The sequence below is a fragment of the Phacochoerus africanus genome, chromosome 16 (assembly GCF_016906955.1).
Source record: "Phacochoerus africanus isolate WHEZ1 chromosome 16, ROS_Pafr_v1, whole genome shotgun sequence".
Lineage (NCBI taxonomy): Eukaryota > Metazoa > Chordata > Mammalia > Artiodactyla > Suidae > Phacochoerus > Phacochoerus africanus.
In genome coordinates this window covers 24635721-24653300 of record NC_062559.1, presented here as the reverse complement: position 1 = coordinate 24653300, position 17580 = coordinate 24635721, and the positions used below count along the sequence as shown (strand labels likewise).

General features: G+C 39.1%; 1 protein-coding gene across 4 annotated transcripts in view; it reads right to left on the bottom strand.

The window, feature by feature from the left end:
• CADPS2 (calcium dependent secretion activator 2) overlaps positions 1-17580 on the bottom strand; it is a 492759-nt gene that overhangs the window by 161095 nt on the left and 314084 nt on the right. The gene's annotated exons all lie outside the window — the stretch shown is intronic.

The following is a 17580-nucleotide window of genomic DNA, read 5'->3' as shown; positions in this document are numbered from 1 at the left end:
TTTCCAAAGAATAAATGCAGATGGTCAAAAGGCACATGAAAAGATGTTCAAGATCACCAACCATCGGGAAAATGCAAATCCAAACCGCAATGGGTATGACAACACACCTGTCAGAATGGCTGTCATCAGTGAAAAAACAGACAACAAATGCTGGTGGGGATGTGGAGAAGAACTGGTGGGAATGTAACTTGGTGCAGTCACTGTGCTCAAAAAATTGAAAACAGAACAACCATATGACCCAGCAATTCCAATCCTGTGTATATGTCCAAAAGAAACAAAACAATAATTCAAAAAGATATCTGCACCCCAATGTTCATAGCAGCATTATTTATAATTATCAAGATACAGAAGCAACCTAAATGTCCATTAATTAATTGATGAAGGGATAAAGAAGATATGGTGTACATATATTTACATATACACAATGGAATACTACTCAGCCACAAAAAATGATGAAATTTTGCCATTTGCAGCAGCATGGATGGACCTGCGCTCAGTGAAATAAATCGGAGAAAGACAAATACTGTGTATCACTTATATATGGAATCTAAAAAAATACAACTAGTGAATATAACAAAAAAGAGCCGGGCTCACAGATATAGAGAACGAATTAGTGGTTACCAGTGGGGCAAGAGGTACAAACTATTAGGCCTAAAATAAGCTACAAGGATATGTTGCACAACACAGGGAAGATGGCCAATGTTTTATAATAAGTGGAATATAACTTTTAAAACTATAAATCACTATACTGTATACCTCTAATTTACATAATATTGTATATCAACTATACGTCAATAAAAAAAGTTTAGGAATTGGAGTTCCTGTTGTGGAGCAGTGGTTAACGAATCCGACTAGGAACCATGAGGTTGCGGGTTCGGTCCCTGGCCTCGCTCAGTGGGTTAAGGATCTGGCGTTGCCGTGAGCTGTGGTGTAGGTTGCAGACGCGGCTCGGATCCCGTGTTGCTGTGGCTCTGGAGTAGGCTAGTGGCTACAGCTCCAATTAAACCCCTAGCCTGGGAACCTCCATATGCCGCAGCAGTGGCCCTAGAACAGCCAAAAAGACAAAAAGTTGAGGAATCATCAGGGTAAATAAAGGCAAACAGGCTTCTTTTACTGTAGGTTTATGGCCTTTAATGTGCCAGCATACATTATGAATCTCCGAAAATGAGACATATTAGGAGCGTTATTATACATGCAAGCATGGAACATTTTCAAGCACACATATTTCAAGACTTATTAACCAAAGTGAAAGATCTCAATAAATGTTGGGCCACATAAACCCAAAAGAAGGTCCAGAGTGGATTTAAGTTTTCAGCAGCCAGTGGCTCAACCTGGCCAAGATCTGTGGTCTTTCCGCTCTGCTTCTCTTGTCTTCATGTTCTTGTCCTGAAGTCTCGCTGGGATAAAACCACAGCTGCCAACATCTCTGAGGCCTCCTCTCTGGTTGTCGCAGCTTAGGTGTAAGGTCACATATGAACTAATCACTGTGGCCAAGGGGCAAAAGTACCATTGTTAGTTAGCCCAGTGTGGGTCAAGAGCTCCTATCTATGGACAAGAATACTGAATGGTGTAACAGGCAGGCTCTTAAAAGTTCCCCTAAAATAGGGGGTTGGGAGGTGCTATTCCCAGCAGGAGAAAATGGGGTTTGGTGGACTGATAAATACCTAAATTGCAAAATATCCTACAACACAGGATTCCAGGGAAAACAGTTTGCTTATTGAGATGTCCCTTTCCCACTTTCATCCATCCATCCACCTACCTACCTACTTTAGTATTTTGTCATTTTAGGGCTGAGCCCACAGCATAGGGAGGTTCCCAGGCTAGGGGTCAGATTGGAGCTGTAACCACTGGCCTATACCACAGCCAAAGCAACGCGGGATCCGAGCTGCATCTGAGATCTATACCACAGCTCACGGCAATGCCGGATCCTTTAGCCCACCAAGCAAGGCCAGGGATTGAACCTGTATCCTCACGGATACTAGTCAGATTTGTTTCTGCTGAGCCACAACGGGAACTCCCCCTTTCCCACTTTTAAAAAGAAACTGAAACTAAGGAAATATAAGCATAACTTTCAGTAGACAAAGATTAAAGAGGACTCAAAAAGGAGCTAATTATGGGAGAAAAGAGATTACATGACAATCTTAAAATTAAGACTTCTCATTAAAGGTACCACAAAGAAAGTAAAAGGCAACTCCTGAGTTTCTAGCTGGCTGTCCTTTTCTGGAGAACCCTGACTGATAACCCTTTGCTCTAGCCAATCTCCTTTTAGGAACTTACTCAAGGAAGCAAATGGACAAGTACGCATAGATGCACATGGAGTGTGTTCACTGAAGCACTGCATATAAGAAAAACCAACAGTGGTTTAAACACATTACAGCATGACCATACAGTAGTGTAATGCTATACAGCCATTCAAAGAGATAGGATGGATTCTTTTTCTGGACATAAAATGATTTCTAAGATATGTTATAACATAAAGAGCAGATTAAAAACAAAAATATAGACTGTGTTTTGGATAAACACTACACATACATATGAATAGAATCATATACACTAAAACATTTATGGTGATTATTGGGTAGTACAATTATACCTTACTTTAGATTTTTTTTTAGTATTTGAGGGTTTTTTCCCCCCAAAGAACATGAATTACTTTTATAATGGGATTTTTTTTTGGGGGGGGGGGAGACCCATAGTGCTGTTTGGGAACAGTGAGGCCAATAACTTGAGACACCTGTGGTTCTTGCTGCTCTTAGGTTTTCCTTTTCTTTTCCTTTCCTTATCTGATACATGGTCAATGAATTTACTTTTTTACCTGCACACATCTAAGGCTTAAAGATGAAACCTAGTGACTCCCATAGGAGCTTCAGTTTCCTTATGTATAAAGGGTGGGTGCTTTTTAAGAGCCTAGTGATAAGGGGTAAACAATAACATATTTCTACTATTTATTCTAAAAAATACAGTAACATTACATTTATTCTCATACTTAAGTCCAAAATCCCACCATTCTTCCATGAAACGATTTAACATGTTATCTTCAAAATACTACGAAACATCTCAGGCATAAAAAAAGTATGATCATGGAGTTCCTGCTGTGGTGCAGGTGGTTCAGAACCTGATGGCAGCAGCTGGGGGCACTGTGGAGGCTCGGATTTTGATCCAAGGCCCAGTGCAGTGGGTTAAAGGATCCAGTGTAGGTCACAGCTGTGACTCGGATTTAATCTCTGGTCCGGAACTTCCATGTAGCCATTAAAAAAAAAGGGGGGGGGGTATGATCGTATTCTTATATATATATACACCCACCAGCCAGCTTTGCTGAATCACAACTCCTTATATATATATACATGGAGTTTATATACTTTATGTCACCCTCCCCCTTTGGACAGATACAGTTATTGCCTATATACCTACTCAAGCCCATTTCCTTTTCTCTTGCCAGAGGCAATTATTATGCCGAATTTAGTATTTATCTCCATGCATGTTTTAACACTTTTATTACATGTAAATTCTTTCAGGTTCCTGAACCCAGTTCCAACGCACCTGTGGGGAGCGGGTGGGGGGTAGTTTCAGCACCACCAATAAACAATGCTCTGTACAAGCTGGCTTTCCTACAATTTAACCTAATTCTGACACCGGCTCCAGGGAGAGAACATCAGATTCCACAGGTGAAGGATTCAGTTCTACAAGCCTGCCCTCTCCCTCCCCGACTTGAGACGCAAGTTGCAAGCCAAGGTTGTTTTGTGTTTCTGGGCCGCTGCTTATAACCCTGTGCTTCAGAGCCCAGTCGCAAATCCAAGTTGTTAACCTGTGCCTGCGATCATCTGGCTGTGGATCAGAGATGCCCACAATTCTTCTCCCACGACCCCTCACTCCGCCTTGGGTTCAATTCATTTGCTAGGGAGATTCAAAACACTCAAGAAACCAATTTACTCACTAGATCACAGGCTTCCCATGAAAGAATATAAATCAAGAAGGGTCAGATCGAAGAGATGGGGGGGGGGTCAAGGCTTGGGGAAGATTGAGGAGCATCTGTGCTTGCTCGGTTCTCCACTCTTCCCAAATCTCCATGTGTTCACCTGCGTGGAAACCCTCGGAACCCCCTCCTTTTGGTTTTTATGGAGGCTTCATTACATGACTGATTAAGTCACTACCCCTGGGGATCTATTCATCCTCCAGCCCCTCTCCCTTCCCCAGAAGTCAGGGACCTTTCTGTCCCACCCTCTAATCACGTAGCCCCTAGCCTAAGGTTTCATTCCAAAAGTCTCTGCATCAACAGAAGACTTTTATCACTCTCATTACTTAGGAAATTCTCGAGGTTTTAAAAGCTCTGTGTGAGAATGGGGATGATAGCCAAATATATGCGCCTAAATACAGGAAACTGAGTGCTCTGCAGAAAACTAAATACGGAAAACTCTGAAGTGCTCTTTAAGTTTTTTCTATCTTTATTAATATTTAGTACATTGACATTGTCACAGAAAATATTAAATGTTATACAGCTAGTATTTATCTGCCCCTATCTTTACCCATTTTTTGGTGAACATTATTTCTTGAATTATATTCTATCATTCTGAGTTAAATTTCTTCCCTTTCTCCCCTCTTTCCTTCCCATAAAAGTTGTCTGAATCAATTTCTTTTTCTTTTAAAATGTCTTTAGTGCTCCCTCATTATTATTTGCTTTATAGGGCCACACGCATGGCATATGGAAGTTCCGAGGCTAGGGGTCAAAATGGAGTTGTAGCTGCTGGTCTACACCACAGCCACAGTAACGTGGGATCCGAGCCACATCTGCCACCTACACCACAGCTCTCGGCAACACTGCATCCTTAACCCACTGAGCAAGGCCAGGGATCGAACCCGCAACCTCATGGATACTAACTGGATTTGTCTCCACTGTGCCACAATGGGAACTCCAGTTCGCCCTTATGTGGGATAATTTAGTTGGTTATATATAGCATTTTGGGCTAGTCATCTTTCAGCACTTTGACAAGATTCTTCCATTCTCAGGCGGCCTTTAAACAGCTGCACTGAAAAGTCTGACAGAAGTACAAATGTGGTTCCCCTGCAATTTTCCTTTTCTCTCTGGTGTCTCTTAATCTTTGTTATCCTGTAGTTTCATTGTGAAATTTCTAGTTTTATATTTATTCTGGTTAATATTTGTTATATGTCACGTTTGATAATACATGGGTTTTTTTTTTTTTAATCAATTTCAGATTCTTATTCACTACCTTTTCAAAGGTTGAGTCTGTCTTATTTTCCCCTTTATATTGTCTTTCTTCAAATCCTATCAGGAGTATCTTGAAACTTTAGATTATTTCCTCCATAGCTTTTACCCTCTTTACATGTTTCATGTTTCTGCATTTCTGTATGCTGAGTTCTGAGTAATTTCTTCAGACTATGATATCTTTTTTTTTTTTTTTTTGTCTTTTTGCCATTTCTTGGGCCACTCCCGCGGCATATGGAGGTTCCCAGGCTAGGGGTCGAATGAGAGCTGTAGCTGCCGGCCTACAGCAGAGCCACAGCAACGCGGGATCCGAGCCGCATCTGTGGCCTACACCACAGCCCACAGCAATGCCGGATCCTTAACCCACTGAGCAAGGCCAGGGATCGAACCCGCCACCTCATGGTTCCTAGTCGGATTCGTTAACCACTGCGCCACGACGGGAACTCCAGACTATAATATCCTATCATTAATTACATCACTAATTTTCTCTTTGGATGCGTCTATCTAACCTGTCCACTAAGGGTATAATTTGTGACTGTTTTAAATTTTTAGTGAGTAGCTCTATATAATCCAGTTTCAAATCTGCTTGTTCATTTTATTTCAAAATGTTCTTTCTTGATGTTCTTACACTTTGACCCTACCTATAAATTTCACTGCCCTAAATACAATTATTTTATAATGTATATATGTGACGGTTCTATTACTAAAATTCTTGGGAGGTATAAATTATTATTATTCTGTAATTTTAGATTGTGAGCTCATATTCAGCATCGTTTTATCTATAGGTATCTTATAAAAGCCTGGGCTCATGGCTCCTCTCCCCTCCAATTTTTTTTTAATGCCAGATGCCTCAGATACATTAGTTACTTTTTATCCAGAGGTACTTTTTATGTTAATTTCTTAGCTTAAGTGTTTCTCTTATATTTGCATAACATAAATTAGAGCTTCCAACACTCTGAGCAAAGACTCACAGTTACATTCTTAGGAATCTATTTTACTCCACATTCAGGGCCTAAGGCCAAACATAAATTTACCAGCCTGAGGGCAGGCTTTTTTCTAGTCCACCATTTCGCTGAAATCTAGCTTTTTTAAGTTCTTTATGAGAAAGTCTCTGTTCTAAATTCCCATTTTAAGAACGCCTCAGAGTGTGCTTACTTTCTTTTTTTTTTTTTGTGCATGAACAATGAAACTCCCAGCCCCTGACCAGGCAACATCAATCACCCTTTGTCCACACTCCAGCCCCAGTGCAGCTACAATGTCAACTTACAAGCTTTACTATTTGGTCCCTGAGGTTTTCCTTTCTTCTTGCAGTTATGTATTTAAAAAGACTTGTATTATATGTTTTCATTTCTAGATGTTTGCCATAAAAGAATTCTTAGTATTATTTTTAGGACTAGCCAAGACCACCAATTTAAACCCTTTGGCTAATCTTTCGATTCTAATTTTGTTTTATGGAGTTTCTGAACAGTGGGATTAACTTTTATATGCAAGAGAGAGACTACACAGGTCCTTTTCACCACATTCCAGAAAAAAAAAACAAAACTATGATGGTTAGTATATAAAATCAAATGTATGCTCCAATTTTTCTTATAATGAGAAAAAATTATTAGACACCAGAGACTACTACAAAGAAATTGTTTTGTGATCAACTATTATTAGAATAGAAATAGATTATTAAGCACATCCTTCCTGTTTTCCACTTCTTTCTTTTGGAGAATCTTAAAAACCTGACCAAAAGTCTCCTGACGCATCACCACAAGAACAGTCTGGAACCTGCTGGGAGAGAGATGAAAAGCCCAGAAGGTCTGCCTTCCTTGCAGGCTAGCGACAATCGCCAGCGTTTACTGGCTGGGGTAGGTACTAGGTCTGGTGCTCCAGACAGACTATCCAGCAAGACTTGCCTGCTTTTATTCACTTCTCCACCTAAACTCCCAAACAGGAAATTACTACCTTCGCCTTTTTAAATTTTTATTTATTTATTTATTTTGTGCTTCTTAGGGCTGCAGGTGCAGCATATGAAAGTTTCTAGGCTAGGGGTGGAATTGGAGCTGCAGCTGCAAGCCTAGACCACAGCCACACCAGATCTGAGCCATGTCTGTGACCTACCCTGCTGCTCATAGCGTCGCTGGATCCTTAATCCAGAGAGCGGCCAGGCATCAAACCTGCATTCTCATGGATACTAGTCAGGTTCGTTACCGGTGAACCACAATGGGAACTACACTACCTTCACCTTGAAAATCTCATTTTCTGTTTCTTTTTCTAGGAAAACTCTACTCCTTCCAAGACCCTGACACACTTGTCCTCTTTACCTTTCTAGCTGCATTTCCTCTGTGTTTTCCCTTGGTTTTGCCTCTGTGGCTTCTATGCTGCCTGCTGTACACTCCCTGCCTTTTAATTTCTCCATGAAATTCAGCTCATTTCAATTCTCTACTGAGCCACATTTGAAAAGCTATTAAAAATACAAATCACATGCTCATCTTGTTTTTTTAAAAAGAGTCTAGCAGCCCAAATTACCTGGCTTGTACTCTTAAATGAGTCCTCTTCCACTTGCGATACAAGCAATAATTGTGTTTTAAAATGCTAAACACTCCACTAAATAGGTTTAGGAAACAATACACACGAAGCCAAATTCACTCCTTTGTCCAACGAGCCTGTCTTGTGCACCTTTTATGTGATGGGCACAGCTGTGAGAGCCATGCGGGGCACCAGGTCTTACTCCTTCAAAACACACAGCTCCTGGATTTTTCCTGTCATGGCTCAGTGGTTAATGAATCTGACTAGCATCTGTGAGGACACAGGTTCAATCCTTGGCCTTACTCAGTAGGTTAAGGATCCAGCGTCGCGAGCTGTAGTATAGGTTGCAGACACAGCTCGGATCCCACATTGCTGTGGCTGTGGTATAGGCTGGTGGCTACAGCTCTGATTCTACCCCTAGCCTGTAAACCTCCATGTGCCTCAGGTGCAGCCATAAAAAGCCAAAAAAAAAAAACCCAAAACCAAAAACCAAACCAAGAAAACCAAAACCCACACAGCTACAACGTGATCAGTCAGAAAGCCATTAAAATGCTAAGATGATGCAGGAAAAACAAAATGAAACAATAAGTCAAAATATAACTTGGGAAAATAATTACGGAATGGTTATTCCTATTAAAAATAAATTCTTACCTTCTCAAAGACATCTGATTCATGTAAGCAATGAGATCATTCTATTTTTTATATAGAGAAAAAGACAAGACCAAAATAATGGAATTCATTGCAAACTGAAAATAGAATGCATTGTAAATTGAAAGTTGACCAGTAAAAGACAATAAGCAATTTCAAAACTGTGAAACATAATAAAATGTATAATTCCATTCTGAATCCCATATCTTACTTATACATATGTTAGACACATATAATAATGCACATGGGTTTGAACTTCTCAACATTATAGATTTACTTTTTGATAGTATTGTTTTAACGCTCTGCAAAGTATTTATTTAACCAGTAAAAATTAGCCAATGGGATGAAATATTGTCACCTTTGCTAGCATTACAGATGTTGATTATGTGCTCAGGATTTTAAGAGGATACACTGGAAACTAGGGATTACGACATCCAGATGACTCAAGTCTCACTAAATCACACACAGTTACTCCCAGAGCTAAGCTTCACTGAAAAGAACACACAAGATTATTCTCTGAAACATGCTGGTATAGAGACGAGGATTCTGGACCATTGAGAAGATGTGGAAATTGACTTTCTCAAGGTCACCCAGAAGGAAACGGTCATTTTGAATCTAGAACATAAGTCTCTTTAATCCAGTAGAATATTCCTTCCAATGTACCACATTATAATTCACATTCTGAAACAAAAAGTATCCCCAAATAACAAGCCAATTGCCTCTTAATTTCTGGCAAAGATATTATTTAAGATAGCAGTAAGATATTTCCTGAGATATCTATAAGAATCTGTGAGCAAAGGCTACTGAGGGTGTAGGAGAGAAAAAAAAAAAAAGTGAACTGAAGAGCAAGCCAGTTAAGGCATTATCCATTTATCTTCTCTCACATTTAATAATTTGTTTTATACGAATTGTTTATTATATCTTTAATATAAAATTATAATCCTTTTATATATGTAACACTTCTCTTGAATTTTACTTGATCTGATTTGTTTTTGTCTTTTGAGGGCCGCACCTGTGGAATATGGAGGTTCCCAGGCTAGGGGTCGAATCGGAGCTGTAGGTGCCAGCCTACACCAGAGCCACAGCAACGCAGGATCTTAGTCGCATCTGCGACCTACGCCACAGCTCACAGCAACGCTGGATCCTCAACCCACTGAGCGAGGCCAGGGATCAAACCCGCAACCTCATGGTTCCTGGTCGGATTCGTTTCCGCTGTGCCACAACAGGAACTCCTTGATGTGATTTTAATACTGCCATCCTAGTTTCCGTGTTTTTGCCTTTTGTTTGTGGTATATGTCACACGTGAATTTTGGTTTTTATCCCATTCTGAGAATCTGTTAATAGGTCCATTTAACTCATGTATAGTAAAAAATCACATATACATACATATACACACATTCTACTGTGTTCCATTATATGGTTACTAAAATTTCCCTGGCATCCCGTTTTTAACCTACACTACTAAAATTTTTCAAAAACATAACCGACCCTGTATTTTCTCTATTTACTGAAAGATAAATCATTTTTTACTGTCCTGTATATAACTTGAGAAATGTAGCATAATTTTATCTCCCCATTAATTTTCACAAAGTCTGGAGTTCAGGTTTCACATGTTGTCAAAATCACTTATTTCATATGCCTCTAACTTACTTCAGGATTTTTTTCATATTCATGAGTCAAAATACTTTATAATAGCAATTTAGATTTAGCTCTGTTTCATCATTACATGCTTTAACTCTTCTGTATTTTAAGGTTGATACTTCTGAGGTACTATACTCATTCCCCTTTCAAGTATCAGGAATTCTTTCAAAATTTTCAGGAGGGTGAATTGTCTGTTTTCTGAATCTCCACCTGTATTACACTATTTTTTTCCAGTACTTTTATTCATGAACAACTTCTTGGATGTCTACTAAATCCTCAAGTCACACAATGTGTAGATACATAACTCTACTGATTTTGTGGCTGAGTGTTAAGGAGGTATCTCAGGTAACATGTGCATCTTTAATTGAAAAAGTATTTTGAAAGAAACGTTTGGACAAAGATCTCCTCTCACTAAATTTCCTGAAATGTGAGAAGTCTGTTTACCCCCAGGATAATTTAAATATCAGAGAAAAGCAGAGACTTTTGTTATACTGGATATTTGCTTTCTTTCCTTAGTATTTGCCATTGTGCATAGTTTTCATTTCGGACATTCAGAGCTTCTCCATCGTCTTCTACAGAACTGATTGCATTTTATACGGTGTTTGTTGTCTGCATTACTGCCTAAAATGTACACATCAATTAGCTGCACTTTTACTGCCTTCTGATTTCTACTAGACCTCTTTTGTTAACCTGTCAATTCATCTCATTTGCACACACTTTTTAATAGAGCCCATTCCTCAGCAATTTAAAACATAAAATATATTTGGTTTCGATACGATAGAATCTCTTCATAGGTCTCCATCAGCCCCTCTCCTCCCTTTCATGTCATTGAACAGTGATTTTCAAGGCCTGATATTTTCTAAATGATAGGAAATCCTCATTGATTCCCTGAAGTCTCTCACTGGAGTATGGTCACAATCCCCCTCTTCAATCTCAAGAGCAAGTAGAAATGAACAGTTCTCTCTAATCCAATTTCCATTCTCCAGCAGGCATTTATGTGGTGAAGTTTTGATAGGTATTCATGCTGCAACTGTATGATTCTTTACACTCAGAAGCAAAACAAAATATTCAGAAAGATTTGCTTTTAGCAAGATGATGGAAAGATCGTTGTAAAATGACCAAATATTAAAAAGAAGAAGATATATCACTATGCATTTGGGCCATATAACTTGGATTTTTTTTTTTTTGAGATGCTGAATACTACTACTGTGACAAAGGTTCTGTTTCCCTCTACTTATTTAAGTGAGCCAGGCTTCCTCGTGCTTACATCTTTCAAAAATTATATAAACAAGAAAGGAATGAACACGAAACCCTTTCTCATTATAGAATAAAGATCCATTCACAGATAGATTGGAAGGGAAACCATATCCTGCTCTTTAAGACAGGCATTTCCAAGAAAATTTAACTTTAATAATTGTTCTTCAAAATGTGTCAGCTGTGTGCTACTTATAATTGCAATTATACCTTAATATAAATCTTTAATACTTAGAGCCTTCCAGTTACAGGAGGTTTTGTCTATCTGCTTCCTTTTGACTGTTTTATTTTCTTCAGGTGAGGTAGTTTGACTGACTTGGTTTGTTCAGAGGGACAAGGGGAAATAATTATGGGTGTTTACAATAAAAAAGCTAATGATCAAAATTCTTTAGGGAAAGGGGCTTGTTGGCCTTCCTGTGTTATTCTTTATATCTAAAATCTCTGTTCTCTGGATCTTTATTTTGGCTTAAACAAGAGAAATTTAATGTTCGGCAGTGCTGGAGGCTATGAGTTTAATATTGAAGTGTCTGCAGGTAGGTCCCTTCTAAGGGCTGCGAGGGATAATCTGTTCCCTTTTTCTCCCTTCACTTGTAGCGGGTTGCTGGCAATTTTTGGCATCTCTTGGCTGTGGAAGTATCATATCCATCTCTGCCTTCATCTTCACCTGGCATTCTCCTTGTATGCATGTCTGCTCCCAAACTCCCTTTATTTATAAGGACACAACTCATACTGGATTAGGGGCGCACTATTCTCAAGTATGATTTCATCTTAATTACACATAACAATTTTGGATCTTCAAATAAGGTTACATTCTGAGGTACTCGTGGGTTAGGACTTCAACACAGGAAGGTTTTTTTTTTTTTCTTTTAAATCCAAGTTTTAATTGCAGCAGACAAGAGAGTGATCATGAAGATTTTGATGTATACTTATTTCCTACGAATAAAATTCTGTGGGGGAAAAGCCATGGAATTAAGAATTCAAGGACAGACTTATGGTTGTCAAGGGGAAGGGGGATGAAGGGGGATGGAGTGGGATGTCTGGGAGTCTGGGGTTAATACATGCAGACTATTGCATTTGGAGTGGATAAGCAATGAGAGCCGGCTGTATAGCACAGGGAACTACATCTAGTTCCTTGTGATGGAACATGATGAGGATAATGTGAGAAAAAGAATGTGTATATATATATATATGTGTGTGTGTGAATGGGTCACTTTGCTGTTCCGTAGAAATTGACAGAACAGTGTAAATCAAATATAATACAAAAAATAAAAATTAGAAAAAGAATTCAAGGAGAAAAACCTAACATTTTTGCAATAACTATAGAGGTAAAAGAATCACAACAGTATTTAAATTCTATTGAGCATGTTTATGATTGATTTAACGGTTTTTAGAAACCACATCCATTGCAATTAAACTTATGAAAAGTTTACAATGATCTATAGTTGTAAAAAATTAACTTAAATGACATACCAGTAAACAGTTTGATGAATGATGTGAGTGCCTCTTTCTACCTGGTCTTTTTCAAGGAAGACATATCTGGCCCTTCACGATTTTTAGAGATATGAGAATTAGTCTTTCATTGGCTACTAGTTGGAATGGTAAACAACTAACTATAGTTTCATGTATAGCTACAATTTTCGTTATCTTCTTCCATGTTCTTATAAGTAGTTTCCCCATTATTCATTTATTCAACAAATATTTATTGGGTATCTACAGTGGATTTTTCTAGGCCTTGATGATACAACAATATCCCTAGCATCAGAATCAAAAATAAAAAAAATCAAAAAACAAAATTGATCTCATACAGTGAGATGGAAAAGGCCAAATTACAAATAAATAGAAATACCTACAACAGCTTGGGGTGGTGAATTGTTTTGAAGAAAAATAAAGCAGAGTAGAGTATGCCATTGAAGGGAGTCTAGTTTTGATAAGTGGCCAAAAAAGGGGCTCTCTGAAGACAGTCGTATTAAGATACTTTAATTGCAAGTGACGTGGGATAAGCCAGCTTTAACACGTGGGTTGAAGTCCCACTTTCCCATCCCCCTCTACTGCTTATTCTTTCCAACTTATCTTTGGCAAGACCTTGGACAGATCACCTTAACCGCTGTGGAGCTCAGCTTGATATTCGGAAGAGCAGAGACAACAATGCATGTTACGTGGCTCTGAGGAAACTGGAGATAAGTGACAAAGGGCACCCAGCCCCAAGCTTGCCTGTTACATGTTAGTCACTCAATAAATCAAGCCCATTGTCAGAGAACCATCCCCATCTTCCTCCTCTACCTCTCTGGTGTCTTTCTACAGTCATTTCATTTGGGTTAGAGATGCAGCTTGGAATGACCAAGGACTGGCAAGGACTGGCGACCACTAGGTCCCAGCTTTCTGCTTCCCAGCCTCAATTGCTTCTGTCCCTCTTGATCCTTCTACTTCTCCCCAGTCTCATGGGTTGTTTCTTTTCATTAAGGATATAGTGACTATGTTGCTGAAGATACTTGTTGAACAAATAGGTAAATGGGCAAGAAACGGAGGAAGAGAAGAAAAAGTGGAGATGCCTCTAAATACAGTTTTAGATATTACTGCCTCCATTTCTAATGGACATTATCTTGAATATATACTTCAATGGGTATTTTAAAAATTATTCTCTTAAAAAAGATTAATCTCTAAAGCTCTTTCCGTAAATTACGTTCATGTTGCCATGCATTAAAGAGTCCAGACTTGATAGGCATAATGCACCTGAAATGCTAAAAATCTGCCTAGCCACTTAAGATCTAGCTTTAAAAACTATCAAAAGGCTACTTGTCTTTTACATGCAATGATGTACTAATGCAATGATGTACTAATTCTAAAATCTTTAGAGATCCTAAATAAAAACCCCAAGCAAAAAACCATCCAGCTGTTACAGAAATCATCTACTTTCCCAAGCCATGGTGATTTTTAACGATAAAGTATGAAATATGTTTTATTTTGTATTTTAAAAAATATTTATTATAATATCTCAAAAGAGACCTGGAGTCTAGCATAGATAATTGGGCCCAGACTTCTAATGAAGAGTACAGATGGAAGAGTAACAAAATACCAACGTCTAACCAAGCTGTTATTGACAATTAAGAAATCTGACCCAAGGGACAACGGAAAATAGTGCAGTCTGGCTTTCAAATACTTTGGCTCAGGAAGCAACTAACTACCAACACCATCCTTTTGACTCTCTGGCTCCTGATTCTATTTCCATAAAATGATGCATTTAAACTTTAAAAATTTTTTTTATTTATTTTTAAAGTATAGTTGATATATAATGTTGTGCCAATTTCCGCTGTAGAGCAAACTGACCCAGTCGTGTATACATACACACACACACACACACACACACACACTCCCTTTCTTAAATTATCTCCCATCATGGTCTATCCCAAGAGAATGGATATAGTTCCGTGTGCTGTACAGTAGGACCTCACTGCTTATCCACTCCAAATGTAACAGTTTGCATCTACTAACCCCAATCTCCCGGTCCATGCTACTCCCCCCGACCCCCCCCACCCCCGGCAACTACAAGTCTGTTCTCTATGTCTGATGTTGCATTTTATGATTTTTTTTTGTGTGTGTCTGTCTTTTCGAGGACTGCACTTGTGGTATGTGGAGGTTCCCAGGCTAGGGGTCTAATTGGAGCTGTAGCTATGGACCTACACCAGAGCCACAGCAATGCCAGATCTGAGCTGTGTCTGAGACCTACACCACAGCTCACAGAAACTCCGGATCCTTAACCCACTGAGCAAGGCCAGGGATCAAACCCGCAACCTCATGGTTCCTAGTCGGGTTCGTTAACCACTGTGCCATGGGAACTCCTCTGGTATAAATTCAAGTGAATCCTTGAAGCAACTTGTAGCAATTGGTTTGCTAGCCATTATCTAGACTGAGGGTCATCTGGAAAAGCTGCACTCTGAAAGAACTGTCATTATCAGGCGGCACTAACAGTTAAAATATGCTGCTCAAAGATACAACACAGGGGCCATGGGTTCACTAGGCTCCCCGTGCTTCCAGATGGAGGCAGTCTTACAGCCTCCACTCTGCCTCATCTCTACATGGCAGGGAATTAGACAGGAACAGGTGGTCTGACCTATTCTGATCTAGTATTTGTTTTCATTTATAAGCTTAGGTATAATCTTATACTACATTGCAAGGGAAAATCCAGTCAGTACAAAGACATAGCAGTGATAAAAATCCAATATTCTTAACCCAATCCACTCTTAATATCTCCATACAGAATGGATTTGTTGAGAATTGGGAGATACAAACTGACTTTAATCTGAGGACAGATTTAAATCAGGTCTTGGCATCACTACCTCCAACGGGGCACCTTCAGTTGCTGAGGTCCCACAAGGCACCTGCATCTGCTCCAGGAAACCTCCCAGTTTACTTGCGACTGCCAACCTGTTCAGCACCTGTCCTGTCCACACGTGTAGGGGCCACTGATGAGTTCTCAGACCACAGCTTTCAGGTTTGTATGTTGTACTCTGACTGCAGGGATCATGTTAACAGCTGGCAGCTTAGCAACTGCCACCATCTAATTTCAGTAGAGATTAAGGCTTAAAAAATCCTTAGCTGGAAATGTTCTTGGCAGAGGCCAAAGGTGCTGCTAGAGTTATTAAAAAAAAAAAAAAAAACCCAGCGCTTAATCAAGAAAAATGAATATATCTTCAAGATCATGATGGATTTGAAAGGAATATATATTTAGTGTTTTGACCAAATGGCACATAAAAGACTTAGCAAATCAGTGTATAAAAAAGAAAGGCAGTCTTTTTAAAACAATACTCAGAGCAATGAACACTTATTCACTTATTTAACACATATTTAGGTAGTTTCTACTCACAGTAGCTTATAAGACAGACAAGATCCTTATTTTCCAGGAGCACATATTCTAGAAGGGGTAAAGAGAAACTTAAAAATACATAAATAAAAATGACAACTTTGGTTAGAAATAAAATGCTCTGAAAAATACAAAACAGGGAGTCACTTCAGATTGAGTCTTTTCTGACCTAATTAAGGTGACATCTGACCTGATACCTAAATGGGCAGGTAGAACACGCCAGTCACAGGGAAAACGTAAGCAGTAGAATGAATGTTCCGAATTTCTTTAGCTGACTTTAGGGGTAGCCGAGAAACAAATGAGTGGTAGAAAGGTAGGGGGACTTAATTCAAAGGCACATCTGCATAGAAGTAACACTTCAAAAATAAACTCAGATTATTATATATTTATTGGAGAGAGGGGGCTGGTGAGCTGGAGGTGTTAAAACTCCAATTCTTGGCACTGTGATTAATCTGGGAGCAGGGCATTACAGGTCAAGGTGCTGCTCAGTGACAGGCAGGGACTCATCAAAGAGGAAGCCAGAGGCCACAACATGCACAATATGCAGGACCTTCTCCAGGTGATGGTCAGAAGTTATTCTAAGAGTACTGGGAAGTCAGGGAAGGATTTAAGCAGAAAATTGGCAAAATTGGAGTTATGCTTCAAATAGATTATTCTGGCAATGTGAAGAATGGATTGTAAGGAGACTGGTGGAAAGCTGAAGCAGAAAAAACAGCTGGGATTCTATTGCAAAAGTCCACATGAAGATAATAGTGGTTTCAAGTAGAATGGTGGCAGAGAAGATGGAGAGAATTGAATGCAAGCGGGATACTGTTCTGGCTGCAGATGAAATAGTATTTTCTGACTGACATGGGGCTAATGACAAAAGAGGGATCAAAGACAACATCAAGGTTTTGGTTCAAGTATGCTCAAATATAAGTCAATTTTATGTTCCATACAGAGGTTTGAGAAGGAACTCAAATGAAAGGAGATATTCATTTAGTTTACACTTACCAAGTCTTTACCGTGAACAGAACACTGCACACGTACGTGTAAAGATATATACGCATATGAATGCACACATACACATAAAGATACACACATACAGCATGTTTAAACTGAGTCTCATGAAACAATTTTTAAAAATTAAGCCCATTAAAATTGAATGTACATTTCTCATTCATAGGTCCTCTACTCTTGCAGGTAGGGGTGAGGTATAAAGGAGACACAGACATTTCTCTGCAATCTAAACATGAAAATAACACATTTTAAGGGAAGACAGGGTGCATGTAAAAGAAGAATTTTTGCATCAGGATCACTTCCTGACCCGTATGAGATTTTCTTTACCAAATCTAGCCCTACTCTCATTCCACTGTCTCTTGTTTAACATCAGATCTTGAAACACAATCCTTTTCAGGTCTTTTAGAACTCTTTTGAAGAGTAAACGTAGTAAGCTTGTTAACGA